A 22832-nucleotide genomic window follows, 5' to 3' on the forward strand; every position below is an offset into this window, starting at 1 on the left:
TATTGAATTACACCTCCTGCTCTGCTACAGCACTTCCCAAGAACAGTAGCTCAGGAGCCCAAATCCCTAACTTTCCCCATCCCCTCAAAAGCTGTAGTCTTTGATTAAAGTACTTTTCCCACTATGAACTGAACTTTCCACTGTGAACAAAACACTGAGCATAACTAAAATTATTTTCTTTTCCCCAGCCTGAATCTTATCTCAGAGGTTTGTAAGTTATTATTTTCCTCCACACACCTGTAGCACGCACAGACGTTACTCATGGGCTATGGCTGTACTAGGTCAGGCATTCAGCAAACAAACAAAAAAGGGAATGGCTTGAGGCAAATCTTTTGACACTTGATGAAAATAATGTTTGGACTCAAATCTGGTGACAGTGTAAGCCAGAAACCTTTGCAGTTCCAGCAGCAGCACCTAAGGGCTGTGCTGGCACTGCTCAGATTAATTATTAGTATCACCAAGAACCATATTTTCAAACTTTGGGATGTTTAGGTGAGCAAACTGCACCTGCTGGAGATGAGACAAGAACATGGGGAAAGAGGATGGTCCTTCCTTTAGGGACCTGCCAGGTCCTGGTTGGCAGCCCATGGCAATCCATCCTTTAAAAAGAAGTGTACACAGTTTACAAAGCCTGCAGGCACCCACTCAGCTTAGGTGCCCAGGCAGCTCCTTCAGGTTTTCAGCCTCAAGTGAACTTGTTCAGGGTATTTCCCACAACAGCAGCTTGGCTCCTGGCCATTCTCTATCCAAGCTGCTCATCAATGCCTTGAGAAATGGGGAATTCATGGCTCCCTCAAGGAGATTCTTTGGCCACCTAGAAGGGCAGCAGCTTTTCCTGCATGTTCAGACTAGGTTTCTCCTCTGATTTAAATCTGTTATTTCTGATATTACCCTTTTGCTATTTGTCTGAATAAAACCTCTCACCAAAGTCATGCCAAACCAGTAAGAGCCAGAAGAGAAGCCCAACAAATTCTATAAAAGTAGTTAACATTATCCATGCTGAGACAAATCCAGATCCCAGTCCCTCCAGGCAATTTGGGGAAGGATTGGGTGATCCTGACATCTAAGATTCAAACCCTTGTATCTCTTCAATACCTCAGAATTGGATACTTTTATGTGGAAAGGGATGAGATAATACAGCCTAATAACCCCTCTGAGTCTTAAAGTCACTGATGCCTTTTGGGTATGTTTCTACATAAAATGCAAAACCTATGAAAAAAACCAACCCCTGATCTCCAAACCCTCATGCTCACTTGGCTGCATCAGTCCAGATCTGCCACAATAGCTTGAGGCAACATTTGGAGTTTGTTCTCACTTATTAGAATTAAGCTTTTGTCAAAATACATATTTAAAAAAATATATAAGCTGCAAAGCTGGTTACTAGATTCATTAAGCACCAGGATTCATGTAATCTTTGATAATATTTTACACTCAGTGTTTGCATATGGCCTCTATTTACAGATCTAAGCATTCTATTAATATCTGCTGTAAGTACTCCAAGGGCTGCCAGGGCACTTTTCACCCACTGCTCTTTTGACCCTGTGGAAGTCACTCTTCCCAAAGGACAGCCTGAGCAATGCACAACATATTTTTATATGATGTAGCATCAGTTCATGTTGGTTCTGGGTCTTACTTCACCTTATTTTGTATTTTTTCTGGCAGTAATTTTTGCATGCCACTCAATAAATGTTACAGAAGTGTCTGTCCACGCTGCCTCTCATGGGGGAAAAGCCCTGTTGAAGTTGTGCCTACACAAAACCAGGTGAACTGTTCTGGAAAGATGCCTGCCTTAATTCTTAAAAGGATTGTCAACTTGTGGTCAGAAAAACTGAACTAAAGGCAGTAACTGCTTAAAAATATTTCAATGGAAGGGTAAAATTTGGGAACATTTCAGTAGTCAGTACAATGCTATGGTCATGAGACATCCAATCCTAACAATTCCAGTCTGAGAAAGGAAGTTCCCTTTTAGTATGGCCAGTTGCAGTTAAAGAAGGGAAAGGTAACTACCTTCCCTTCACTAGTGGGGAAGGGTTTTCCCCAAAATTTCACTTTTTAAAGTGTTGCTTATAGATGGGCTACCTCACGCAGTGACCAATGACACAAAAACCTGGCCTAAGAGTAGCTGTAGGCAAAGCAGCAACAAGGTGATTGCCTTGAAAAGGAAAAAAAAAAAAACTGTCAAATATAAAATAGTTTGTGAAGGCAAAAGGAAAATATGAGGCATTTTAATAACTGTTAATCAAGTGACAGACTAAAAATTCAAACCATTATTGTTACTGAGGTCTTAAATGCTAGGAACTTATCTTTGATGAAAAAAGGAGATCCAAGTATATGGAAAACACAAAATTCACATTCAGATGTTCTAAACCTTCCACAGAAATGCATTTTAAAATAGTCTAAGCTAATAAGATACTGTCTCACAATTTTTAGACATTAATTTATCATGTTTTAGTGACTACTTTTATTATATATGTTGAAATTATACATTGTTCTCCCCCACACTCAAATTTTCTAGATCCTTTGCCAGTCACCAGATTATGAAGACAGTGGTTGTATTTCAAAAGTTGAGGCAGAGATTTCAAAATCCTGGATGCTTCAGCTTCTCTAACTTTTCAGTTCCTCATGAGTCTGAGAATCTGCCATAAAATACCCTTAGCAATTTCCTACACAGCAATACAGATCAGTCATGGTTTTATATCAACAGCTAGAAAAATCAAATCTTACCCTACCTACCACTCTAGCCACACCCTGTGCCTATGCTGTTGGCATTTTGAAAAAACATTTAAACTTATATAAATGTTGGTATAAAATTCAGTTTACCAAATAACTAATCTATTCAGTGGGCATAAAGGAAACAAAACACATTCTGGAACTCATTTAGTATTTCTGCCTATTTATTTGGAATTTTTAGTCTTTCTGGCCAAGATATTCATATAAGACCATTTAAGATGTGAGATAAGCCATATAATTAGCCAAGCAAAGAAAAAAGAACATGGAAGAAAACTAGGAAAATCTCAACAAATTAGTGACTATTTAAATACTGAATATTCTTCCTCTGTTCAGGAAGTATCTGTCCAACGGAAACTCTCCTGTTCAAAATTGGTGTCATCTTGAATGCCAAAAAGGGAAGAAAAAGTCATTTATAAAACAATTACAAATAAGGTTTCAGCCTTGGGGGTCTTCCTCAGGGCATGGTGAAACTGGGACACAGCAAAACTAAACAACATCCTGTTCTTCTTTAGCCTAAGGAAGGCCCCATGGCCAAAATGCCTTCTCTAATTTAATTTTGTACTTCTGACAAACGGGTTGACCCTTCCCCTGCTAATTACTGCTCTGCAAGTTGCCATTCTGCACCAAGTTTGTCCCTTCATTTTTAGAGGTCACACACAACATAAAGCATTTATCCAAGCCACCTCCAAATCCCACACCTTCGTTTCTGTGTGGAACAATCAGCTTTGAAATGTTCGCTGTGGGAGAAGAGGGAAGCAATATAACTAATTCTCCACTGCCTTTCACTGCTGCCACATCAACTCTCCTGGGCAGGAGGATGAAATGCTTCTGGTAGGGGTTTGAATAACTGGATAAGACCAGCTAAGGTGCAGAACAATGGAGAACAGGACCCAGCAATTTTAGGATGTCATCTGTAAAAAGGAAGAATGGTTTCTGTCATGCAAGTTTATTGCAGCCCAGAAATGTCTACAGTAACTGTGGGCATATAATGTGATGTGCAAGGCTTTTATGAATGAGACCCTTGTGGCTTCTTGTCAGAACTGAATCTGAAGTGATGACAGGACATTTGTAAGTCTTCCCTGGGATGCTGAAGGACTTCCATAAGGGAACATCTTGAAGATGGGGCTCTCGAGACTTTCATTTAAGAGGAGTCCTTCCAAAAGTTGTTGAAGGATTTTGGTAAGGAGCAGCAGAGAGAGGAGCCCTCAGAAGCACTGAGGGACCAGAAGTGCAGGGTTTGAACTCTTTGTGTGTCACCCACAGGAATGAGGCCTCAGGGGAGGTGACAGGACACTGCAGGCCAAGTTTGGGGAAAAACAAGCAAGCTCACACCTTCCTACTGCTGCTGCTGACACTATCCCTGTCAGAAACATGGCAATAATTTGTCTGCTGCCTAGTTAGTTGGACTCCCCAAGAACAGTTGGTGTAACTTCTCTCCACATGGAAGTTTTTAAAAGATTGTAAGAAATCGAGGAGGCCACAGAGGCCCCCTTCTCCCAAAAATTGCTGAGAATGGGGGTGCAAGGTGAGCTTTAGATCTGCTCAGCTCCAGTGCACACAAACAGATTTCAAGATTTCAATACAGCAAGATCTCAGCTGTGGTTGCACCACCACCTTCTCCAAGTCCCTACAGCCTGGTGTTCACTCATCCTGGGAAGCAGCTGATGAGTAAATTACTAATGCCTAGCTTAGACAAAGATATAGATACACTTGTACACTTCATATTTTGGAGTTTTTAAACAGTAATTAAGAAGGCAGTCTATTATAAGTTCCAATTCTTGGTGGCCTGCTCTGCCCCAAAAAGCTGATAAGCATCTGTACCATGTCTATGGAATTCTGCTACCAACTTACGACACAAAAAGAGTCTGTATTCCAGTTTACCAGAAATATGGTCAGAGGTAGAAACACTGCCAAACCAAAAATCATAAAAGCATGAAAATGTATGAAAAGCATTCTCTTAGCCCTTAGTCTGAGCGTTGGAGCAGAGCACCTGGCAACAGAACTTTCTCCAGAACAGGGAATTTATCCTGCAGAGGCTTCAGCATGAGTTGCTTCAACTCAGATAAGCCAGCTCCAGCACACCTGCTCCCAGGAATTGTTATTCATATCTCTCTGGTATCTTCAAAACACACTTGAGGATTTTTTGTTTGCCTCTCTGCACCCTTGTGCTGCTCTTTGGCTCCTCACCATTTGACATCAAGCTCACTGTCAGATTGACAACATCCTTGTTTGCAGGTATGTCTATATCTGAACTTGCTGGAAGCTGTACAGCATCCCATTTTCCTGAAAGTCAGTTTACAAAAAAAAAAAAAAAAAAAAAAAGAGAAAGGAAAAAAACAGCACAAATGAAAGTTGTCATCCCTGGTTCCACTGATGAAATCAGTGTGAGCCTGCTCAGATATATTCCCTGCCTGTAAATCAACTCTAACATTTGCTACTATCCCAGAGAGGTCTGATGACAGGCTCATTAGTGCTCCTGCAGCAAGTAGAGTTTGGGTGAGAGACTTCAATGGGAAAACAAAGACACCTCTCAAGTGGGTGCATTTCTGCTGTGCCTCAGCTGGAGCAGAGCAACACCCACAGGGGAGCCAGACATTTGGCTTAAAAAATAAAAAAAAATAAATAAAATTAAAAAAAAAAAAAACAACAAACAAAAAAACCTCCCACAAACAAAAAACCACCACAAAACAAAACAGAAAGCAAGTTAGTTCTCTTGCTGTTAAAGGGAACAAAATCCCTCTTACAATTATATGTGCCTTAAATATCAGCCTTGGAATCGTCACTTTGGGTTGTCATTGTCATATTTCCCAAAATATGGAAAATAAAACAACGACAAAGACAATGACTTAATGTTTCTCTCACTATGAGAGAAACACTGGGTTTTGAGGCAGGAGCATTTTGTCCAAGGCACCACGAGGCAGAGTCAGTCAGTTTGGTTCAAATCCATCCTTTGGTGGCCTTTGGCACAGCTGTCCCCTCCAGCCTCAGCAGACCATACTTGCACCAAGGCATCTCCTCTGCCACGTGTCTGATTTGATTTTAAATAAGGGTGCACTCCCTTTAATTGAAACTTTGTGCATGAAAAGTTTATTAAGTCAGACAGCGAGAGCTCGGAGCAGAGAGAGCGGTGGCAGGAATTGCCCTGGGGCTGAACCTTCCCAGCTCGACATTAGGTGCTGTTCCATTTAATTGTTGCTGAAGACAACGCGGTGCTTAATCACACACTAAACCCTCCCTTTGACACAGGTCCTTTGTTAGAGACAGATATTCAAATAAACTTGCAGAAGCATCTGAAAACCAGGAACTTCACAAGCAGAGGAAATTACCAATGCAACTCATCGGACTGAAAGATTAAAGCCGGGACAATTCAAGCACTCGTTCATACACCAAACTATATTTTATATTTTTTTTCACCGAGGACTCAGATTTACAACTGACCAGGAGCATCAAGTTCAGTAATGAAAGTATCATTAAAAACTGTACATTGTTCAGGGACTTTCAATGGATGCTCAAAGAGGTGTAATTATACAAACAGTAATTTAAAAGAATTATATGCTGGCCAGAATAAATATTCCGGTTTAAAAGATGAAAAGAAAATATTTAAAGAAGTTCTAAAAACTGAGATCAGGGGGCTAATGGAATAAACAGAATATCAACAGACAATAAATAAGCAACCTATTATAAAGAAACAGCACCAAACCCCCTATATACAAGCATTCATTCCCTGCTGAATACAAACATCAAAACTACACTTGGAGACACTGAAAAAGCAGGAGTGTTTCAGATACCTGAAAAAAAAGACACTGATATATGTAAACCTCTCCTAAATGCCACAGCTAGACCAGAGAGTTTAACAAAGGCTTGTGGCTCCTTGTTTAATCAGATGACTTCTCACCAAGCAACTAAATCATCTGCATTATCTTCGGCTGTCTGCCAAAGGTAAAAAAAAAAAATTAAATCAACAGGTCAAGATAGCAGACCAAAGAGTTTTAAAAGGAACCAGTGCACTGTTAACTTTTTAATACATCACAGCAAACAACCTCGTAAATGCCAAAAGTTGCAGGATTGCCAACATAATTTCCATTTGAGAAGAGTTAAGGATGACTCCAGAGCAACTTGGACCAGCTAGTCTAGCCTTAATAACTGACAAAATAATAACAGATTTATTCATGGACTATCAATAAAGAATTGCAGACTGGAACTACAATTGTGATGTTTCATGGAAAATTGGTTTAAAGAAACCATTCTTATCTTTTTTCGGCCAGATTACAAGACTAATTGATAGAAGCAGCTGTGATAATAAAGTGGACTTGGACTTCTCCAAGACTTCTGACTCAGCTGTATCTAAATTCTTCTTTAAAGCCCCATATTCTAGTCACCAAAAGGATTAAATAAATGGTTTAGAGACTGACTTCAATCTGTAGTTGGTAAAGGAGAGCAGGGAGTACAGCAAGAACCAGTCTCAATACAACTCTGTTCAGAATCCTATAGAAGTTCAAGGTAGCAATGAAATTCATGGTTAAAAAGGTAACAGAGGAAAAAGACTGCATCAGGGGAAAATTCTGCTTTTTTGTAGGCTGATATCAATAGTGACCAGACAATTATTTAAACGAAGTATGAGTTATGGAGGGCAAAACACTTCTAAAGAATATTATTCTCCTACAGCCACACTTCCCACATGGCTGTTCAGCCTGTACCCAGATAATCCTGCAATTAAACCTTCTGCCTCTCAGGTTTGGGCTGTGAGTCTCCAGCCAGGCCAGAACTGTTGGCACTTTCCAGCAACACTCCCAGTAAACAAGGGCAAAATGAGTTCACACCTGACAGAAGAATCCCAGCAGACCTTCTTAAACTATGAAAAGTCCTGATTAGTGCATTCACTGCTCACTTATTGAATGTGCTCTCATACAATCCTGTGTCCCCTCCCACAGTCTACAAGCAGTATTAATTAGCAAGATGGAAGTAATGCAAAATAAGATCTCCTGACAGTCTCTGAAACGTTACTATTTAGTTCAAACCCACATCTCAAGCGGAATGAAATGTCAGCAAGGTTGAAAGCAGCACATTCAGTAATAGATGTAAAGCTGGATGTAAACAAGTGACTTATGACTGAAACATGGGTAATTAGATTCTGCTTCAAGTTCTCATTTTACCTTTTTGCACAACGCTTTTCCTGTGCAACCAAAGCAGGCCAAGTGTCCCAAGTCTCCACAGGAGGCAGGTTCCAGTCTGGTTTTATGTCCTGCCAGGCCCTTCCTTTAAACATTCTCTGATCCAGTGCAGACAGGAATTAAATACAGCTGCTCTTCTGGTGAGTCCTAGACTCATAAATGAATGTTTAAGTGGTCTAATGGAGGACCATATTTAAGACATAGCGGGTTAGGTGTCCCCATGGCTTTGTGCAGCAGCATGCAGACACCAGCCCCTGGCAACAAGACAGCCAGCTCAGACAGGAGCGTGCTGACTCTGCTTTTAGACTGCTCCTCCTCCTCAAAAAGGGTCCAACACACTGTCAGCTGCAACCTAGGTGTAAAAGACCAACTTTTTATTCCAATGCACTGATAACAAGACCAGCAATCTACTTCCCTTGGCATATTAAAAAACACAGTGTAGACATTATGCCACTGGAGATTTTTGTGATTATAACCCAGAATATAACCCAGTATTTCCAAATTCATCACTTCAATATTTCCCTCTAGAAAGGAAGAGTAATTGCTTTCTTTTTACACAAATCTCATTGCTACAACACTTGAAGGACACAAAATTGCCCAGTGTCAGTGCTGTTCTAGACATAAGTGATTAAACTTCCCTGGATTTTATTGCAAGTCAGAAGCACTACTGCTCTGCCAACTTCTCCTGCTGTATTCAGTCACAACTATTCCCATCATCATTGTAAACAGGTTTTGGGCTCACGTTCCTACAAGAGATCAAATTAATGGTGTGAAAAATGGCAGGGACTGCAGGGCTCACACTGGGAGCTGCCCCTACCCCAGTAAGGCCAAGGGCGTTCTCTCTCCTTGCCTGGTTTGTACCACAGGCCTTGGACCAGCCCCCCAGACAGCTTCCTCTTCCTCAAAGTCAAGTCATTCCAAGCTATCAGCCTCACCTTTAGAGCCGCCATGACTGGAAGGAGCCTTGAGGAGCACTGGAAGGGAGCTGTGGATGGTGCAGAGCTGGGACCAGCTGATGTCCTGGGCTTGAGAGCCACATCTGGGTGGGAATGTTCTGCTTTGGGAAGAGCTTCCAGGGTCAGGCTGAGCTCCTGCTAGAGCCTGAGGGGAGTTCTCAACAGAAGTGCCCTGCAGATATAGGTCTGAAGGTGATATCTATCCAAAACAACTCATTCTAGGATTTCAGACCTGCATGGGCTGATGTACTTTGGGTGAGTGGTGATAAATAAGAAGCAGGTAAGTTCATCTGTTTGCTGCACATGGAAAGCATTTCTACTCTGTATTGAGTGATTATGAGAAATAGCTAAGATCTGCTGAGGAGGGCCCTCTCTGACAGCACTCTGCCTTTCCTCCTAACACCTGTGTGCTGACAGCTTTTATAGCTGACCCTGAAGTTAATACAGACAATGCAACACCTGCTGGAACACACTGCCCCATCCTTTTTGAGCAACATTTACTTTACTAACACACTGCAAAGAGTTCCACCAGCAATTTTACTAAAGTTTCTTGGATTATGGGAATAGTTATTTGCTTGAGTTTTGTGAGGTCTTTCTTTCTTATTTTGCAAAGGCAGAACTGCAAAAGGCAGTGTGCTGTTCCACAGCTTCTCTTGCAGAGCTTTAGGGGAGACCACCTTAGCCAAACACAGCCTACTTTCCAAAACATGCTCACCTTTGACTGGTACAGCTTGGGGTTTCCTTGTGCCTGCACTGCTCTGAAGGAGAGGGCAGGTAGGTCAGAGGACTTCAAGGAGAAGGAACTGCTGAAACCGTCACTAAGGTCCCCATAAATATTCCCCGTGGACCTCATTACACATTTGAGCAAACATTACCTTCACTCACACAGCTAAATTTCCTGTTTGCTTGGCTGATCAATTCCTCATCAAATTTTAATGTGGGGTTCAGGCCGTCTGTGGCAGTTTTAATTAGCCCTAAGATTGCACAGCGTTGGAGGCAAAGCTAAGAACCATGGAAGTCGCCTCTGCCTACATGGAAAGGTGGAAGGGGGCTGGGGAAGGGCTGCAAATGAAGAGACCAAGAACTAATTAGCTCTTGTTACTAGGTTAAGCCTGCTCTCTAGTGGTCACATCACACAGCAATACAGCGTCGAAAAGCCTATGGAAAACCTTAAACCGTGGCTGGATTCCTCTCCATTAAATATGAGGGGGAGAAAATGCACTGTATACCCTGCTTGCCCCTGCTGCCGCAACTTCCAGCATTTCTTTCCCTGTAAACACTCCTGTTTTCTTCCCCCCAACTCCAGAAACATGAATATTTTTATCGGTGCTCTGTTTTGGGAGGAGAGAAGAGCGCAATGAACCGCAGCTATTTAAGCAAACACACCGTGCTGCAATCCCACCAACAGCTTTGGATGATGAAGAACACACAGCCCATACACAGCCTGTCCAGAACCAGCAATCAGAAATTGGGCACCAATGGTCCATAGCATTGGCCAGGAGTATTTTGACCTGGAGCTGACTGCTGCAACCCTGAAGTTCTCTGAATTTTGCTGTCATTATATGTAAAGGCTCTAATTTAGCTGAGTTTAACCTGCATCGTTTGGCAGCAAAGGCAGTCACATCATTTTGACATCCAGCACAAGCAGCATAAAGAAACCAAGTATCCAGCATGGTTTCTCCCACCCTTAATGTAAACAAGATAAATCATATCAACACTGAAATGTAAGTCTTTGATCAGTGGTCTTTCCATCAAGCATCACTGCTGTGTTTCACAACCTCCTGAGAAGAGCTTTGTTTCCCAAAAAGTACCTGCACATTGCACCAGGGGTGAGCAAGAGCAGTTTTCCACAGAGAACTATTGGTGATTTTATCAGCAGGTGCTGCTGCGTGGCAGTACCCTGCTTCATTCCAAACCCAGGCACAGCCAATCTCAGTTTTGTGTAGCTTGATATGAACTGAATTTTGCAGCCAAACTTCTCTAAAATTCACCCGATTTACATCCAGGCTGGAAAAGTGAGAATCTGTACTGACTTTCTGAAAAGGAAAAAAAGGAAAAAAAAAAAAATAGAGAGAAGGGAAGAAAAAACAGCTGAAAAGAACTGAAAGTGAAACAAATTTCTTATTTCCTTGCAGCTTGGGAATAGTTATTTTAAGTATTAGTCTGCACAGTGCAACAGCAATGTATGTATTGAAAACAGCTGCTCATTTCAGACAAACAGCAAACGATACCCAGTTCTGATTTGCTTGAAATGAGAAGTTCTTTGAGCCCCTAGGAATAATATCAGCACCTGCAAATGCACCTATTTACCACAGAGACACTGTAGCATATAAAGCTGCTGGTGCTACAAGGAATAACCAGTCCCTATCATTTACAGAACAGATACCAGGCTTACCCAGCAAGTGCACATTTTCAGACTCAAAGTATGGATTTTAGTTGCATATATCCGTTAATAAATGGCAAGATGTTCAGCTTCAGTCTGACAGGCAGAAGATTTGCACTATTACATGGAAAAGAGCAGAATAAATACTTAACCTGAGTCTAACCTCCCTGCTTGAAACCTAGATGCACTTAATTTAGCAAGTACAAATTAATTAGTATTATTAAAATAGCACTTAACACCAGGAACAGGCAGACTGCTAGTATTTAAAAAACACATTAGCTGGTCATCATAAGCTCTGTGTCTAATAAGGCCTGGACCAGGTAATGCTCTTTTTGCCTACACCAGGAATTGCATGTTAAAAAACTTACAAAAAACCACTTCTTTTTCCAGGTAGTGCTGGGCTCTAAACACCAGAAGAGCTTGACCCTATGCTTTAGCATAAAACTGCCTCAGTTTGGGAAAAAAAAAAAAAAAAAAAAAAAGTACAAAGCAAATTAGAAAGGACAAATATCACTTTCTATATAGTTAGACAAAGATTGAGGAAGAAGCATTCTTAAGTATTTTTTATGAGTAAATGCATCAGGGAAGGGTTTTCTAAACCATTTCAAATTCTTTGTAGAATTTCCAAAACCTTTATTGCTACAGATTATGTCAAGCAGCAGCAGCACTTTTGCTTTGCTTCCCTCTTCCAGCTTTCACAGATAATTTTCATCTGTATTTGTTTGGATTTTCCTTGAAAATAAAAAGCAACTATCCCCAGGCTTTAGTCATTTTGTTTAAAAGCAAAAGAACCCACATGTAAGTCAATACAACTGTATAAGCTCCCACAGTAAGGTGAATTCCAGCAAGTCCAAAAAAATATTTGATTCTCATGTCGACAAATCTTTCACCTCAAAGCATTCCACAAGCCAGCCCACATCTCAGAAACTTTACAAATCTTGTAGGGAAAGGAATTCCTCCTCCACAGCCCCTGGAGAGCAGGATCTGGCCTTTTATTTGCTGCTTTATTCCCACCTCAAATGCCACCACTGTGTGTAGCTGCTGTACATCAGCACTCATTTAGGACAATAATGTTCAAATACAGACTCCCACCAGCACCAGAGAGGCAGATTCGTGGGGTTTTTGTGGGTGGAAAAGGAGAAACACCCTGTTTCTTGCAAATAATCCTATGGGATGCTAATGGCTTCAGTCCTGTGCTGTTTGCCAGCTATGGGATCAGAAGTGATGAGCCACAGATGTCAGAATTTTGAATAGTGATAAATGCACTACAGCCAGCTCCAGCTCTAGCTGCCACTGCAAACACTTATCACCGAGGCATAACTCCTTCCTCCAGCCCAGAGCTCGGGTGCTGACAGAAAACCAAGGCTTCTCTGGCCCCACAAACCCAGAGCCACCATCAGGATAAAGGAGGTGTCATTTACCACAGGCACTTTTCATTTCCAAAGGGTTTCCACTGTCAAGACTTCTCCCCAAATCAATGTTATCAATCCTACTTGTAATTTTACAAACTTCAAAGGGTTAAGACAGCAAGCACATTTATTGACTGGTGCTTCTTGGTAGGTTCAGTAAAGCATGACTGATTAGAGCCCCCAGTTCTAAAGAGCCCAGCTTTGTGAGGCTGGAATAAATGGGAGTCTGTCAATAACTCAGATCCAGGCATATTGACATAGTTTACAGCCTCAATAGGCAATTAACACTTTACAGTGGATATTACCCAGTGGCCTCCCCATGTTTTACTGCACATTTTCTGCCGTCAGCTGCAATATTGAAGGTTTGGAATAAAAATGATATTGGACAGACAGCACCTTTGTTCAGCTGCACAAAAAAAAATGTTAACATCTGGGAGAGATCACAGTTTCATTCCTCTTTATTCATTCTCTCACACCCCTTGCTTCACTTTCTCTGTCATTTACAGTTCCTAGTCTGCATTGGTGAACTTAAGAAACTCTCTTAACTAAGTAATTACATTGGTTACATACCAAAACTCCCTAGGGAAACCCCAAAAGAGTGACAACCCCAACCTTTTCTCCTACCATGGGAGATGCTGAGCAAGTTCATGAACAAATGCTTTTTTGGCAGACAAATTATACTGACAAACAAATTAAATCATCCCAGAGCATTTAAAGCAGAAATAGCTAAAAAAAAGATTTCACAAGCATTTCTTGTAGCCAGGTCCAAGACTATATTCCACTTGGATCAGAACTGCAACACAGCTCCTAAACCCATTTTTAAATCCCCTCAGACATGGTGACTCCACCACAACCCTGGGCAGCCTGTACCAATGTCCAACCTCCCTTTCAGGGAAGAAATTTTTCATAATATCCAATCTAAACCTTCTCTGGTGCAACTTGAGGCTGTTACCTGGAATAAGAGCCTGACCCTGGATATCTGTAATTGCTGGATGTCCTCTTTGAATTTCTCTTGAGGGACTGAAATAGAAATATTGTGGCAGCTTTCTTCCCTTGCCCTGTCCCTCCATGAAACCATTTCCACAAGTTCAATAGAAAAGGCCCCCCTGGCAGAGTGCTGGGAGAGATCTGGCTTAAGCTTGCTACAGGAAACAAACTACAACCTGTTCCAGAGCTGCTACTTGAAGAAAACCACCACTTCAAACCTTTTGTCTTTAATGACTTTCAAAAATGAAATACATATACAGGAACAATGCGAGCCACATGCAAATCACACTCTCCCAAGCAGCCACAGTCCTGGAAGTCCCCTGGACTTGCAAGAGGCACAGGGCTTGTCAGGAAATAAAACACTGTCCAGCCTAAGTAGGGACAGGCAGCTGTGGCCTTAAAGAATCATGGTAGTTATTACATCTACTAAAAGGAAAAAGGAAAAAAAAAATTCCAAACACTAAGAAAATGAATCCCCAAAAGCTGCAGTGAGTTTGCACTGATGTTATTTCTTCTGTGGCCCATGTTTGTGGGAGCAGGTGATGTCCCCATCCTGTTTGGCAGAGGCACAGCCAGCCCAGCCTGGCAGCCTGAGCTGTGACCCTTGCCTGGCTGCCAGGCAAGGACATCTGGCTGCTCCTCTGATCTGAAGTCCTGTGGTTTCCTTTGTGATGTGGCAAAGCACATGGCCCCCAGTACATCTGTATAATTAATGTGAAGGGAAAATATGAGTAACAACAGAAAAAGGGGGAAAAAAAAAAAAAAAAGAGCCCTCAAAGAACAGAAGCTGTTCAGGGTCAGCAGAAGGTCTGAATAAAATAAAGATGTAGTACAGAGTCACAGGATGGGTTTGCCTCCATGCATTGGGGTATTTAGGGGATGAAGAGAGCTCTGATTTCACCCTGTGCCACTGAACAAGTTCTCCATTTCTTGAAACATCTGTTCCACCAGTTTCCTATATTCTGCAAGCCCTGCATTGCAGGGACACTTCTGTATTTACAGATAAAGTCTCTATTGGACCCAATATAGAAGCAAAAATAAAAAAGTCATCTGCTTATTACAGCCAGCAGGGGTTACCATATCTGCAAAGTTTTTTTAACACTATTTGTTGTGTTTTGCTATCCTGGGGCTTTTTGGGACATTTAACTGAGGTGTCAGACTGACCTTATGGGGACAAGTGTCCTATAAAGGACAACAAAGGTTCAGCAGCAGCAAGGGCTGTGGCTCTTGAGGAGAAAAGCTGCCAAGCTGAGCTGCTTGTCCTGTGAACCACCAAAAATCACATTGCAGTGACACTGAGCTAAGAGCAGCCACGCTGGGTGAGGACCCAGAGGCACTGGTGGCATCAGGGGACAGGGACTCCAAAGCCAGCAGCTCACTTCAGAGCCCTGCTCCACTCAGATCTTGGTTTTTGCAATTACACTGGTTGAAAATAAAACAAAACCAAAAACAAAAAAAAAAAAAAGAAAAAAAAAAAAAAAAAAAAAAAAAAGAAGAAACAGAAACAAAAGTAAGCTTTCTTCTCTTAAAGGAGAAAGGGAAATCCTGAAATTCAAAGGAAACTTCTCATGTGATTTATAATATGTATAAAAAAACTGTTATCAGGGAAGTGTTATATTCATTTCTTCCCTCTGTACACACCAAAGGTTATAGGTAGGGGATGAATTTCCACACTTTATACTATAAACACTGTTCTGTTCAAATCTCTCTTATGACACCCTCCTTGTGAGGATTTCATTTGTATTTGTTAAACTCTGAGTGTCATTTAGTTGCATTAATGGATACTTAACATGCTACCAAGTATTTTTTTGGTAAGCCTTTATTTCAGAGTTCCCATTATGATTAATTCATTTTGCTCTGAAAGCAATAGCCCCACTTGTAATGTATTTTTCTGGTATTAACATGCCTCTGCAAGCATGTCCATAGGTGCTCAAGTGCAATTTATCATTAGTTAAATGAGAGTTAATGGACACTAAAAGTGCCACTTATTTTCTGAGTGATCCATTAACACACACACACACACAAAAGGAGACAAAAGCTGGCCAGCAGATTCTGTTGGTGGGATAACTGAGAGCTCTGCTCTGCACATGTCAAATTTGTTTTGATACCAGGGTGGCCTTTAAAGCACTGAGTGGTTGCATATCTCAGGTGCCTGAGTGCAAGCAGCTGATGTGAAAAGGGGAGGAGGCTGAAAGTTTGCACTGAACCCTGGGGAGGAAGGAGGCCAGAGCAGGAAATGATTGCCTGAATCCAGGCAGACAGAGATGATGTGGGTGCTGTTAAGTGAGCAGTTCTGAATGCTGGGTAACTTCTGGAAAACACCAGAATTCCTTGGTGACTGCTTAGAAAAAGATCTTAGATGAGTTAAACTGGTTTTTACTCTAAGTCCTACTATCACTGCTCAGCTGATATAGTAATAATCACACTAGGCCTATGTTTTAGTGTCATCTTTCATAATATTTATAATTTATTATACTTATATATATATTATAATATATATGTTATAATACTATATTATAATACTAATAAAGTGGTCAATAAAACAGTCATTTCAGCTGGGTGAGGAGGAAGAAAGGATGTTTTTTCCTAGTATTCAAACTGAAGTGAAAGCAAAGAATGCTAAGCCTTGTGAATCATTTTATCAAGAAATAAATCACTGACACAAAGCTGGTCGTGGGGCACAAGCTTCCTCACCTTATATCCCATAACATTTCTTCAGAAGGTGAGACACAAGGAACCAAAAAACCGGAGTTCTGCAGCAAACAGTTCCAGGTGCCACAGCACCTGCAGTGACTCAGTTCAACCTGAGGGTTGTCCCAGCAAGGAGCAGATGCCAAAACCTCATGGAAAACACTGCCAAGCCTCTTATCAAAATTAATACACTTTTTTTTTTTTTATTTACTCTTAAATTAGATGCCACCATTTCCCACACACATCCTCCCAAACTGCAGTTCATCTTGTTGAATACTCTAAAATGCAAGGAGTTAGCAAAACATCCTCCAAGTTCTCAGTCCTGCATCAGCTTACAAAGGTCAACACTGAACAGAGTCATAGAAATGCAGCACAAGGACAAGTTAAAGTAAAACCAGAGCCTATTTTATACATTTTTCCTTAAGAACATAAATGCCTTGTCATTATTATTTGACAGTATTATTCCATTTGAATGTGAAAGATAAACAAAGGTGCAGACAAACTTCCAAGAAGGGGGTAAGACCCCAAAACTTACCTAGATATATAATATACGGTGTATATATATATGTATATATATATATGTATATATATATACACATATATATATATACATATACATATATATATACCGTATATATATATATATATATATATATATATATATATATATATATATATATATGATGTATTTATTTATTTATATCCAGAATTTGTATATTTTTTTATATACAAGGGAAAAAGGACCACCAAGGGGTACCACATCCAGGCAGGAGGAGCAGAGAGAAGAGGGGATGTGGGTCTCATCAGGTCACAGGGAGCAGGTGGAAGGGAGATGCAGAGGCAGCAGAGATCTGTGTGTAACAGAGCAAGGCACAGCAACGTGGGCCACACATTTTGCTGCCTGTTCAATCCTTCCCACAGCTGTGGCCAGGCTCCCAAATTCCTTATTCCAGCTCTGTTCCTCTCTCAGTGAAGGTAAATGTATAGCTCAACAGAGCATGGTAAAACAACTTCATAAACAACCTGAAAAGCAAATAACTGAAAGCATTTTACTTTTAAAAATCTACTTTCATCAGTTTAAGGCAATTAGTTCAGGGAGATGATGATAAAGCAGTGAAGGTTGCTACAAGTGACAGCAAGGAAACTCCTGACACAGATATGGTAGAGATTGCAGGAATAAACACTTCCCATGTTTCAGAAATCACATTGTCATCGATGTTTGCAGGCCCTGAAATTAGCTGAAGTCATCAGGAGCTGCTGGCAGTTTCTTGGATTGCTTTTGTTTTTTGCTGCAAGATTCTCCATTTGTAGCTTTAACCCCTCACACCTGTAACAGCTTTCAGTCGAGTTTCCCTCTGTCTGTGTCCAAGGAACAGCGTCCCCAAGGTGATGCAAAAATCCAGGTCCCTGGGTCTTCTGCAGCCCTCCCAGCCTCAGAAGCACAGCCAGGGGCTGTGAGCTCAGCCCAGGCTGGCTTTGTCTCAGGCAGAACAGGTCCTCCCTCTTTGTGTTCCCTTCAGAAACAGCTTTTAAAACAACAAGAAAACACTTAAATTGTCAAGATTTCCCCTTTCCATTACTCTGTTGTGGTATGGGTAGATCAGAAATTAGGCATGTCACCTCTACCCGAAGAGGGCTCACTGAAAGCTCTGAAAAGTCCTAATTAATTATGAAATGTCAGAAAAAGCAAACACTTCTGCAAAGATCCCAGAGATATTCATTCTTTGGGGTCACCTCATCCATTCCTTACAGTCATGGTATTGGGCACCGAGCTTCCATTTATCTCTTTATCCCAAAAATTAACATTTGGGGGAATTTCCCCTGCACTGCTCAGTCCTGTGTAATTTTTTTTTTAATAGAATAGAGATGTTTCCAGCATTTTGTTCCTGGAGTAGAGGACCCACACTCCAGGAGAGCCTCTCCATGCAGGACAGGTCACTCCAGGACACAGGGATGGGGCAGGGACCCTGGTGAGGGCAGGCTGCCTCTCCACCAGTCCCCACAGCCTCTGGAGAGCTGCTGAAAGCCAGCACATGGCTTCTGCAGAAGGCAGCACAGGATGAGGCCTCCTCTGCTTCATTGGGAAGGTCAGAGGTGTCCTGATGGACAGGAATTTTCCTCCCTCCCTGGCCCTGCACCTGGTTGTCTCCATTTGCCAATTATCAAATGAAGCAAAGCAATAAATCATCACCTCAGAGGCAAGTCCCCTGCAACCACAGCATCCCAATTCTATGGCACATTCCACAGTGAAATCAGTGTGCTCACACAAGGGCACATTTTGTTCTCTTTCCTTCTGCTTTCCACCCCTTTAGATGGTTCCCCTGTTCTCCAGTACCTATAGATGACATCTCTGAGGCAGTTACCAGGTTGGTTTATTTTTTTTTTTTTTTTGATTGTTTGGTGCTTTTTTTTTTCCTTTGCACTCTTTAAAACCCTTGAGGGAGTAGAGTACCTAAGCAGGATTTTTAGATTAACTCCTACACTCCAATCCCAAACCTCCTTTCTTCCTCCACAGAAGTGATCAATATAAAATATAGTTCAGCAAGGCAGACGAGTCAGTGGATAAAACCCTAGGAGAGATGGAGCCCCAGCACCAGGGCTGTTGACTTGCATGATAAAAGTATTAAAACTGGTTTAATCTGCAAGATCTTTGCCTTCTGCCCACAGACCTCCCTTCAGTTCACTGCCCCTGATGGAATTCAGTGATGCTGGGTACAGGGAGAAAGGTCTTCAGTTGCAAAAAAACAGTCAGAATCATCTCAAAAAGGGTTTAGAGGTTTCAGTTCTAGGTTTTTCTACCATATTTGTAGAGAGAAAACCCTTGGAGTAAAATTTCTAAACCCTGACACTTAACTCAAATTCTGAATAGCCAGCATGAAGTTGTTTTTTATTATATTTCTGCATTTCAGAAGAGACAATAAAAAAGGCATTTTTGGCTAGTCAACAGAAGAGGTGGAGAAAGTCAGTATGAATATGCAAATACACACAGATCATGGCAGACAAAGTCTACAAATGAAAGATCAAACTCATGTTTCTCAGCTTGAATTTGTCTTTGCTTTTTGACCTTATTGAGGTACACTGAATTGCTTTCAACCTTGCCTTAGCAGCTAAGAAAGGTGAAAATGCTTACTCTTTCTGGGGAAATGAACAGAGAATAGAAGTTCAACAAATACCAAGATTCACTTTATCTTAATGTTATTGCAAAGGAAGAGAGAAAAGCACAGGTTGTGGATATTGGGATCAGAGCCACTGAGTGAACTTTTAGCTGCAAATATGAAAGAAATTGGAACATGCAAGAGAACTGAGTTCATCAAATCATTTCTAACAGCACAGGCAGAGCAAGGGAGAGACCTTACAAACAGAAATCTTACTGCCAAAGGCCATCATTACATCCAAGCAGTTTAATCCTGCACCAAGCCTTAATTTAGCCTCCAGGTTTGGTCTTTTGTCTCTGCCCACAGGATTTGTGTGCACAGTTGGCACATATGGAGATGCCTCATATCCTTCTTTTAAAGGTAACAGAAAAATACAGTGGAGCCTCCAGTTCTATTTTTTTTTCTCTTTTTGATGGTGAAAGAAGATCTGACTTTCAATTTGTCCCTTTTGTTTTCCTTTCCATATGGCTTGTTTGTGGTTCAATTATTGTGATATTCTCCCTACAGATAGTGATGCTTGGGGAATCTGGTAATACTTAACAAAAATACAAAAATAAAAGGATGCTGTCTGCCAAGCAGAAAGTAATTAAGGAACCTGGAACACAGAGGGCAATAAAGCTATTGAAGGAACAATGTTCATTAAGCAAGATAAAGCACAGCAGGGCGTGCAGAGCTGGCCCTGTCCCTGTGCCCTACACACCACCAGGTATCCAAGGGCTGAGCTGCACTTTGGAGGCTGTGAGGCTGCAAGCCAGGAGCCAAAGGAACAGAGCACTAATGAGAGGAAAACCTAACCTACAACCTCTCACTTCTCTTCTAAATCAGCCCTTGTATAAATTAAAGTCCAGCAGCTGGCTGAACAAATAATTCCCAATACCATTCTTAGCCTAAACCTGCTCCTCAGTGATATTCTAGCACTGTATTCTGCTGGATGAATTCTAGACTGGCTGCAGAATGCCCCTCAGTAGAATTTACTGCTCTGGGTTAGGGATCTGTTAACTCTGCCTGGCTGACACAGCATTGCCTCTGCTTCTGAGCAGGTGCCTGTACAAAACTGAGCAACAAAGCAGAAACAAACCCCTCAACCCCAGCCTCTCTGTTTACAAGTTCAGTTTCTTCAATCATGCTCATGGAAATCCTTGTGTCTTCAGGCAAGTTGCAGTAAAACAAACTCCCCAGAAACTCCAGGAAACATTTACCCTATAATGTGACAGCTTTAATTCTGGGGGATGCCAGGTCTCATCTCAGAAGCTGCTGCATTTCACTGCTGATTGAAAAGATCTTGGGTCCATAGTAGAGACCTTCAGAATCACCTGGTTGTATCCAACACTTTCTTTTAAGTGACAGTGGTTGTCACTGAGCTTAGTTTTCCTGTGTTGCAGCAACACAGGAAGTTGTTATTATTCCCACTTCCAGAGACAAAGAAAATGGTCTCATTCAAAGTCACACAGAAACATGTGGCAGGAATAGGAGGTGGAGCCAAATCTTCCACCCCTTATCATACCCTAATTCCTGAACTCCTTCATCATGACCTAAGAAATTTGGGGATTTTTTTTCCCTTTGTTTCTTCTTCTTCCTGTCCTCAGAATGTATTTATGTTGTATTTTAAACCTTTTCCGTTCAGCCCTTAAGGCCAGAAACATGATTTGAACCACAAGCACACATGACTCCAGGAGTTACCACTGTCTGAGTATTTCTCTCAATTCTTGCCAACTGGTTGCAACGCCACATTTGTATTCCATACTCTAAAATGCTTATGGAAGAGGTAGTATGCACATAACCAAAACCCAAGATTAAATGAAAAGTATTTAAACATTTGAGTAGTCCCACCAGGGCCAATTCAAAGTTGCAGCACATGTGATAATGTCAGAGTTTAATTATAGCCCACAATAACCTCCTCTAGTTTGCTGCTTTCAAACACTATCCCAGGAGCTGCTGGGAGCATGTGAACAGATGATGACAATTTTGCTGACAATTAACTACACATTAACAAGGTTGCTTTTAGCTAAGCCCAAAAAGTGTAGCTGGACACTGATCCCAATGGATATCTGCTACTGAAGGAGGCAGGGCAGCTTCCCAAAGCCTCCCATCCCAGCAGCTCTGTCATGGGACAGCCCTACACCAGCTGCATCCCAGCCTGGGCTGGTGCTGTGCAGCTGGATCTGAGCCAACAGCAACATCCTGGCAAAATGGCACTGGGACAAAATCCAGGTGGAATGGTTTGCATTCGTATTTGCTTTGGGAAAGCCAGGGAGGAGCCCTGGGTGGCCAGAGCAGGGACAAGACCCATCACCAGAGGGTTTAGCTGGGTTAACCCTTGGGCTCAATGAGCTTCGAGGTCTTTGCCAGCCTTAATTATCTCCACACAGGTCAGGGGGTGCCAGGGCAGCCCCACAGCCCCGTGTCACACTGGCACTCATGGTCAGGGCTGGAGATCAGGGCTGAAAACTCCGTGCAGGACAGCAGCTCCCAAAGGCACAGCTCATCCCTGCCCTGCCCTGGGATGGTACTTAACCAGGATTTTTAGATTAACTCCCACACACCAATCCCAAACCTCTTGTTTTCCTCCACAGAAGTGAACAACAGAAAAGATAGTTCAGCAAGGCAGACGAGTCAGTGGATAAAACCCTAGTAGAGATGGAGCCCCAGCACCAGGGCTGTTAATTTACATGATAAAAGTATTGAAACTGGTTTAATCTGCAAGATTAAAAACTCCCCAGAAACTCCAGGAAACATTTACCCTATATGTGACAACTCTAATTCTGGGGGATGACAGGTCCCATCTCAGAAGCTGCTGCATTTCACTGCTGATTGAAAAGATCTTGGGTCCATAGTAGAGACCTTCAGAATCACCTGGTTGTATGCAACACTTTCTTTTAAGTGACAATGGTTGTCACTGAGTTTAGTTTTCCTGTGTTGCAGCAACACAGGAAGTTGTTATTATTCCCACTTCCAGAGACAATGAAGAGAGCCAGGCCATTGGCATTTCTGCTGGACCTGGGCTGCCTGCTTCCTGCAGCTCTCCTCCCCATCCCACCAACCCTAACAGAAATATCTGTATTTAGTCCTTTTCTGCTGCTTTTCCCTGATTCTTTGTTTCTGAATCTTTTCCTGTCTCCCAGCTGCCCTGCAGGTCACACTCCACATATCTACCAAACTTTACAAGATGTTTTCTTCTTGTATGACTTTCCACCTTGGAGTTTTTGTGTGCACAAGAAGTATGAATTTCTGACCGTGCTGCCTTGAATCAGGCCTCAGAGTGTCTCATCCGACTCTGAAAACATCCTTTTTCTGACTAAAAATCAAGCATTTCCCATTTAAATGACCACTGCCATAACTTCTGTATCTTG

This window comes from Lonchura striata, chromosome 17 (assembly GCF_046129695.1).
Source record: "Lonchura striata isolate bLonStr1 chromosome 17, bLonStr1.mat, whole genome shotgun sequence".
Lineage (NCBI taxonomy): Eukaryota > Metazoa > Chordata > Aves > Passeriformes > Estrildidae > Lonchura > Lonchura striata.